Source organism: Callospermophilus lateralis, chromosome X (genome assembly GCF_048772815.1).
Source record: "Callospermophilus lateralis isolate mCalLat2 chromosome X, mCalLat2.hap1, whole genome shotgun sequence".
NCBI lineage: Eukaryota > Metazoa > Chordata > Mammalia > Rodentia > Sciuridae > Callospermophilus > Callospermophilus lateralis.
The window spans coordinates 109769975-109778507 of record NC_135325.1 but is presented as its reverse complement, the minus strand read 5'-3'; the positions used below and the strand labels follow the sequence as shown (position 1 = coordinate 109778507).

At 39.3% G+C, this 8533-nt stretch overlaps 1 long non-coding RNA gene across 2 annotated transcripts; it reads right to left on the bottom strand.

Annotated features, from left to right (window-relative positions):
- Positions 1-505: 505 nt before the first annotated feature.
- LOC143639161 (uncharacterized) lies at positions 506-8186 on the bottom strand. 2 transcript variants are annotated; one of them, XR_013154668.1, is made up of 3 exons: positions 7984-8186; positions 5208-5308; positions 506-1401 (listed from the first exon to the last, which is right to left on the bottom strand). It is a non-coding gene; the product is annotated as an uncharacterized LOC143639161 (long non-coding RNA). The 2 variants fall into 2 exon arrangements; XR_013154667.1 differs by having other exon boundaries at positions 5212-5308.
- Between the last annotated feature and the right edge of the window lie 347 nt (positions 8187-8533).

The window sequence follows — 8533 nt, the reverse complement described above, 5'->3', positions numbered from 1 at the left end:
ATTGGGGGAGGGGTCTAAATTAATCCTTGCCATGGAATTCCCTAGGGCTTCCCCTGTGCTAACCCCTTCTCATCTCAGCACTACTTTGAGTTGTTATTTTGTTTCTTTTCTTTTTGCAGTACTGGGGATTGAACCCAGGACCTCACACATGCTAGACAAGCACTCTACCACTGAGGTACATGTCTAGCCTTTTTAATTTTCTGTTTTGAGACAGTACTTCACTAAGTTGCTGAGGCTGGCCTTGAACTTGCAATCCTCCTGTTTCGTCCTCCTGAGTTGCGGGGATTATAAGGCATGAACCATGACAACTGGCTAGGAAAGTACTTTAAAATTGCAAATTTTTTTTTATTGGTTATTCAAAACATTACAAAGATTGCAGAATCACATCGGTTACACATCCACATTTTTACATAATACCATAATAGTAACTGTTGTATTCTGCTACCTTTCCTATCCTCTACTATCCCCCCTCCCCTCCCCTCCCATCTTCTCTCTCTACCCCATCTACTGTAATTCATTTCTCTCCTTATTTTTTTCCCATTCCCCTCACAACCTCTTATATGTAATTTTGTATAACAATGAGGGTCTCCTTCCATTTCCATGCAAAAATTGCGAAATTATAGAGATGGAGAACAAAGTAATGGTTACCAGAGGCAGGGATGGGGAGAGGTGTGGGTATGAGTATAAAGGGGTATAGGAAGGAGATCTTTACATTTAATAGAAAGGCATAGCACTAGACACACATTGTACCTGTATCAAATTTTCTAGGCTTTCTATTATACTATCATTATGTAAGATGTAACCATTGGGTGAAGGGCAACTTCCTGTGAATCTATAATTTATTTCAAATTTTTTTAAAAAAATCAACTCTCAAGCACAATCCTGTATTTCTTTTAAGTGCCTTATAAAATCTTTCATTTTCCAATTTTTCTTTTGAAAGAAGTCCATTCCACCACCATTCTATACCACCCCTCCTTGATTCTTGAGAACTAAAAGTATAGACTTAGAAACAAAACTTGCTCACTTGGATGAGTGATATAAGTCTGTAATCCCAGCAACTCAGGAGGCTGAGGCAGGAGCATCACAAGTTCAAGGTAGCCAGTCTGGGCAACTTAGGGACACCCTGTCCCCACAAAAAATAAAAGAAGGGGCTGGAAATGTAGCTCAGTGGTAAAGTGCCCCTGGGTTCAACCACCCAAAAAAATTAAAATGAGAGAGAAAAAGAAATAAAGTTTCCCCTTTCCCCATCTTAATTATCCCCACTGGAAAGAAAAGTCAGAGAATGTGTGTGGCCTTCTTTTATTTTAATCTATGGACCTGATGTTTCAGGTGGAGCTATCCATTGGTAATGGCTTGAACAGACTGGAAAGGTTCTGTATTTGCCTAAGCCAGCTCTTCTCCCTGCCATGGAAAAAAAAAGCAGAAACATGTTAAATTCCTTTTATCCCTTCAATGTGAACAGAAGTATCAAGTGGGAAGGAGGGAGAAGGCAGGCCAGGAAGCTCTTGGTATTGAGCTACCCCCTTGAAGTCAGGTACTTGGGGAAGAGTAGTAGCTCAGCTAACCTCAGAGAGGGGGCATTTGGAGTTGAATGTAGAAACCTGAACCAGCTTCTCTTTCCCACCTCCCCAGAAGAAATGGACAAAGCCTGGGCCCTTCAATGGGATCAGGTGGTTATTTTAGGCAGGGACTTGCAAAGGGAACATCTGCCACAGGCCATTAGATTCCAGACACACCCTACCCCCCAAAAGGCCCCAACTTGGCCTTCATACATTCCATGTATCTCCCTGAAAGTCCTTCAGTATTCCTTGGTTGGCTCATGCAACCCAGTAGTTGATATAAATCATCTCTTTCATATTATGCTCTAATTTTAAGTCTGAGGGACCTGTGTTCAAATCCTAGTTCTACCATTTACTAGCTACAGGATCTTAGGCATGTTGTCTACACCCTAACACTCCTCAGTTTGTTCATCCATTAAACAGGGGTAACTCTAGCCTTAAAATGTTTGTAAAGTGTTGGGTACCTAACAGGTACTTAGCAAATGCTAGACTTCTGTTTGCTCTGCTCATTCTTTTCCATGTGGATGCCACATTGCTCACTGGAAAGGAAGCTCCTCTTCTTTTTCCTTTAGTACCTAGCCTAGGGTTGGGCACACAGTAGCTTGTTAATGAATCCTTGTTGGCACTGATTTTTTTATATTTATTTTTTAATTATAGTTAGACACAATACCTTTATTTTATTTATTCATTTTTATATGGTGCTGAGGATTAAACCCAGGACCTCTCATATGCTAGGTGAGTGCTCTACTGCTGAGCTACAACCTCAGGCCTGCACTGATTGTTTTGATGATGCTGACGGAGACCTGAAATGGACATAAGGGAATGTCAGCATTCCATTTCAGAGGATGAAGGGAACATGCTTATTTTTTTTTACAGTACTGGAGATGTAACCCAGGGTGTAATGCATGCTAGGCAAGCACTCTACCACTCACCTACACCCCCTCACCCCTGCCTACATGCTGAACTCTTTACTTCCTTGATATATTGTTAGAGCAGAATTCTTCAAGTGGTAAAGCATGTCTTTCCTCCAAACATTATTTTAGACAAATATTATGCAACCCCAGTAAGATTAGAAAGCAATGGTTTTATGTACCTTGACAAAATGGCTTCTTAAACAGTTTATCAGGTGTAAAGCAGAAAGAAGAAGGGATTGTAGACTAACATGCTTATTGCCACAGAATTGAGAAGATTATCAAAGATAGCAGTAATATCTGAAATTGACCCAGTTATATACATTCCAATCACTGTCTTGGAACTATATTTCAGTGTGTAGTTACTTGAGAGCTACACTGGAAAGAAGAATGCATCAGGAAATAAACACCAGAGCTATAGCCCCAGATTTGGTCATACCTTCTCTCACTTAGCCATGGCAGATGCGCAATAAATATCTGATGGCTAATTAAGAGAATGGCTATGCTCTATTGGATAAACTTCAGACAGGACCCTACCTTATTTGAATTTATTAAGTTAGTAGTTGTGTGACCTACAGGAAGTCTCACTTTGCCTCTCTGGGTCTCATGCTTCCCATCTGTCCGATGGTGACAACTATGTTAATATTTTTTTGTACCAGGGATTGAACCTGGTGTTGCTTAACCACTAATCCACATCCCGAGACCTATTTTATATTTTATTTAGAGACAGGGTCTCCCTGAATTGCTTAGGGTCTAGCTAAGTTGCTGAGCCTGGCTTTGAACTTAGGATCCTCCTGTCTCAGCCTCCCAAGCTGCTGGGATTACAGGCATGCGCCACCAACACCCAGCTATATTTATATCCTTAAGCAACTATTAGAATTATAGGAGGGAATGCAGAGCAAGAGCTGTGCAGACTGCGATTGTTTTCTATTATTGTCCGCTATGTAATAGTTACATGAATAGCTTGTGATCATTTGAAAATAATGTCCTAAATCTATTTCAAGGGGGCTGAGCATGCTCTGCCTATGTCATTTTCTTTCCTTACATGTTGGCAAGCCAACCAAAACTAGAGTGAGCAGGAGAGACAGTTGTGTTCTCCTGAGCTAAATATCATAGACAACAGCACTCCATTTCAGGTTCTCAGATGGGTTGGATTTCAGATATGGTTCCTCTTACAGATGGAATCATATTCCTCAAAAAGGTATGTTGAAGTCCTGTGAATGTGCCCCTATTTGGAAAAAGGCTCTTTGCAGATGTAAGGTTTGCCACTATAAAGATCCCTTAATCTGGCATTCTAGAATCTATGACATATTTGGTTTATTAATGCCATATACTGTCTCCTTTCTAGAATAAAATCTACGGCTTTAAGAAAACTGAGCATATATAAACTCTAAAATGATTACCCTTTATCATGTGAATTCTTGGAAATGGCTAGGAAGTTTCATCTATTCTTTAATTATCAGTAGATATTTAACACTGAGGAGAAACTTGCAATATTATACTTTTTCCAGGCACATGAACAAAGTATAGAAAAGTCCTCTTTGGCTTTAAATGACTCCCCCATCCCATGATGACAAGCTTCAAGTCATAGCTGATCACTTACTCAATTGGATTTAAGACCAATAAGTGCTATTTAGAGAAACAGTTTCATATTTTAGATATTATCTTTATGTTGTTTTTCATGCATACTCCATAAGCAGGACAAATTCTGTCACAACCAACCCTAAAGGAGTGTTGAGGCTCTTTTGTTAGTAGGGTTTTTGTTGTTTGAATATTGTTAAGGTGAGTCATACAGTCCCTTAGAGATGATATTCATTTATAATAGGATTAACTTCTGACACATTTTTCTTCTTCTTTATTTTAATTTGTTCTTTAGCATGGTTTTAAATACAGCTTTTATCTTCTAGATCTTATGTCCTTTTTTGCTTGCTTCAACAACTAAAATATATTTTGGTATCTGTTCTTTTTTAAAAAGGTCTCCAACTTTGTGGTTTTTAAGGATTCAGGTAACTTCTTTTGTGAGCTCTGTCTCCCATATTATAAAATATTAAAAAAAAAGATTCAGCTACAAGTTAAGAGAAGGCCTTAGGGTGGGCCATAATCCAACTAGTATCCTTTAAAAAGAGGTAAATTTGGACACACACACATACACACACACACACACACACACACACACACACACACACGAGAACATCATGCGAGACACAGAAGAAAGAAGGCCATATGAAGATGGAAACACAGATTGGAGTTGTGTAGCTGGAAATAAAACACTCCCCAAACAGAAACAGCCCCACCACCCTCTGCCCTCTATGTAGTTCATGGTACCCTGTCCTTCTAAGTACATGAATCTACATGAAAAGGACACCTTGGTCCAAGCACATTAACATGTGGGTCTTCAGAATGACATGAGAGCCTGTGTGGAACACTGAATTGCATTCCATATTTTCCAAATACACTAAAAGGTAACTCTCTCAAGTTTGATGGAGAAGAGCAAAAGCAGGCGGGCATGGGATGCACAACAGCTGCTGCCTGCTACCTTCTGCATGGAGACTATCTTGGGAAAGCTGTAGAGTCCATTCTGGGCCCTAATAAAGACCAGGGAGGTTTCAGGAGAACTAGCCTCATCTAAGGTTTACAAGTGCTATAAAGTATTATGGGCTTTCAAACCAGGCTGCATCTTGTCTATGCCTAGACTCTGTGGTGTTTACCAAATAGTCATTTTCAAAATAATATGTACCCACTGATTAAATGAGTCCTGCAGAAAGGATGCCTTCTTTTGCTTAGAACAGAAGTTTCTGGTTGGCCGAGGTTGACAATAGCCATCAATAGATTATAAATCTAGGGAATCAGAATTTGTGAGAAACATGATTATTTACATAGTCTCAAAATACTTAACATACATTAGTTATGAAGTACACAACAGAAAAAATGAAATCTTTACAGTGAAAATAACCTGGAAGACAACATTCTGACCAAGGAATCAAAGTTAAAAAATCAATAATAATCTAGCCTATCTGTTTTACTTCTGCCAAAAAAAAAAAAAAAACAACATAACCTGACTCATCATGCCACACAAAGGACATACCAATTAAACTCAAGCTGAAGGATATTCTAATTGACTTATACTCCTCCAAAATGCCAATATCATAAAAGATTAAAAAAAAAAGAAAGAAAAAGGCTGAAGATTCAAGGAGATTTATGAGAACTAAGACACATGACAACTATTTACAAATGTGATCCTAGACTGGATCATGGATGATTAAAAAAATAGCTATGCAGGCCATTATTGGGACAATTAAAATTTGAAAATGAACTATAGATTCTATGATAGTGTTCTGTATCAATGTTACATTTCCTGAGCTTGATAACGCTATTGTGCTTATATAACAGAATGTCCTTGTTCTTAGGAAACAAAAACACTGAAGTACTAAGGGGCAAAGGGACCCAATGTCTGCAACCTTCTCTCAAGTGTCTCAGGAAAAAAATTGTGTGCTGGCACTTGTCTGTTTGTGTCAAGAGAAACAGAGATAGAGCAAATGTAACAAGATCTTTAGAACAGATGAATCTTTTTTTTTTTTTTTAAAGAGAGAGAGAGAATTTTAATTTTTTTTTTTTTTTTTTTTTTTTAGTTTTCAGTGGACACAACATCTTTGTTTGTATGTGGCGCTGAGGATCGAACCCGGGCCGCACGCATGCCAGGCGAGCGCGCTACCGCTTGAGTCACATCCCCAGCCCCGAGAACAGATGAATCTTGATCAAGGGTATATGAAAGTTCTTTTCACTATTTTTGCATAAAATTTGCATAAGTTGCAAATTAATATTTTTAAAACATAATATTTAGGGGGGATCAGTGGTAGAGTGCTTGTCTGGTATATACAAGGCTCCAAGTTTGATCCCAGCATTGCAAAATATATGTGGGTTTTTTTTACTTTAAAATATGTGTGTGTGTGTGTGTGTGTGTGTGTGTGTGTGTGTGTATGTTATTTTGAGTATTTAATCATGTGCCTGAGGCTGTGCTTGGAGTGAGATATTCAAGGGAGCACAAGTCGTGGTGTCTATCCTTAGCTCACAGTGTGGGGGCAGGAGGGACAAATAAAGAGGGGATAATTTTTGCAGGTGATGAAGGCTTCTGTGAGAGCTTGGAGGGGGGTCTGCTAAGCCCAGATTTCTGGGGAAGAGGGTCAGAGGAGTTCTTTACAGAGGACATAAAGTGGGGGGTGCTTAGAGTTGGGAGGCCCAGTGAAGATTTGCGGTGCCAATGAGACATGTGAGCAGAGGAGCTGATGGACTGGGATATGGGGAAGATGTCTGAGCCTGTAGGCAACAAGAAGCCACCTGCTTCCTGAGGACAGACAACAAGGCATGGCATGGATTAGCAGGCGTCAGGGGCCAGGCTGAGGCCGCCATAGCCTCTGAGGTAACATAAGAAGCACAAGCTTACGTAAGCAAAACCACTTGAGGTTGAAAGGTTGAACACAAGTGTGCTTACGGACGACCTTTGCAGTGATGTATACTGAATGTCCGAGGGACATCAGTCCCTAGATTAATAATATAAGTAAGCTGGATAAGCACATGGCCCAAAATGACTAGAGCTGCTAATAATAAACAGCGAGGCAGGAAGAGAATGTCAAGTGATCATAGGAAACTAAAGAAGTGATTTTTTTTTTGAGAACAGGATGAGCTTTACCAGCAATAAGGATAAGGGAGTAGCCAATTAACACACAACAGGATGGAGAGAGATTGTTGTTAATGGGAAAAATTCTCAGAACAGTATCAGGTCCCATAATAAGGGAACCAACAAGGCAGTAATGCTGTTGGGGGAATGGGAATTTCCATTCAGTTATGAGATACAAGAGCATACATCAGAAAGTGTGCAAGTGTTCCTAGCAAGGGCATAGTGGGACTTCTTTTTTAAACTTTAATATTATGAAAAATTTGGAAAACATCATTCATTTAAACCACATGAAATTGCCAAAATTGAAATATTTTTGACCCACAAAAATGACAATTTCATGTTCCAAATGAAAACAAATTCTCATATACCCATTCCCAACCTTAACAGTTATTAAAACATAATCAGTTTCATTTCATCAAAATCCCCCCAGAGTATCCTATCAAATGGATTGGTTTGAAACAAATCTCTAGGGAAAGTTTCGTTATGCTTTTAAGTATTAAAATCTGTAAAAGAGAATCCAATTGTATATACACCTAAAATTGATTGAAATATTCAATTTGTATATGCATATATAGTATTTTAGTGAATTATTTTACTTTCCCATTAAGTTCTATATTCACATGGTTCAAAATTCAAAAGGTGCCCAAAACAAACAACAAAAAAAAGACAAGTGAAAAGTCCTTTTCCACCCTTGTCCCCTAGTCAACATCTTTGAACCCCTGTGTGCCTGCCAACAGCTGGAGTCCTCAGAGGCAACCAATCAATATTAATAATTTTTTATGTAACCTTATGGAGCCGTTTTATGCACAGGTTAGTAAATAGATTGCAAACTACTCACACTCTTCTGCACACCTTGCTTCTTCCACTTATTAAATCATGGACGTCATCCCATACCGACACATAAAGAGCAGCTTCTTCCTGTTTTTCCAAATACCTAGCATTTCAGTTTATGAACTGTAATTTATTTAACTAATCAAATTACTATTGATCAACTTTCAGGCTGCTGCCAATCTGCTGTGGATACAGTTTACGCTGCAGCAACTCGCCTTACCCAATCCTCTTGCACAAGAGCAAGTAATTAGGTAGGAGAAATTCCTTAAAGTAGAGGTGCAGGATGGAGGGAATGTGACTTTGCAATTCTGGCAGATACTGCCAAATTGTCTTCTTTCAGCTAAGCATTATTTGCATGCTGCCTTTACCCTTTCATGAAGCACAGTATCCTGGGTGCTCCTTCCCTGTTACTTCCTGGGCCCCATTTGAGACCACTTCAACAACCCAAACTCAGAAATATCCCTCTGACTTCAGCTTATTAGTCTCCCTGGACTGCTCTTTGGCCACCCCAGTCACTAACCCACCCTTCCTCCCCTCTTCTTTCCCAGAGACCATCA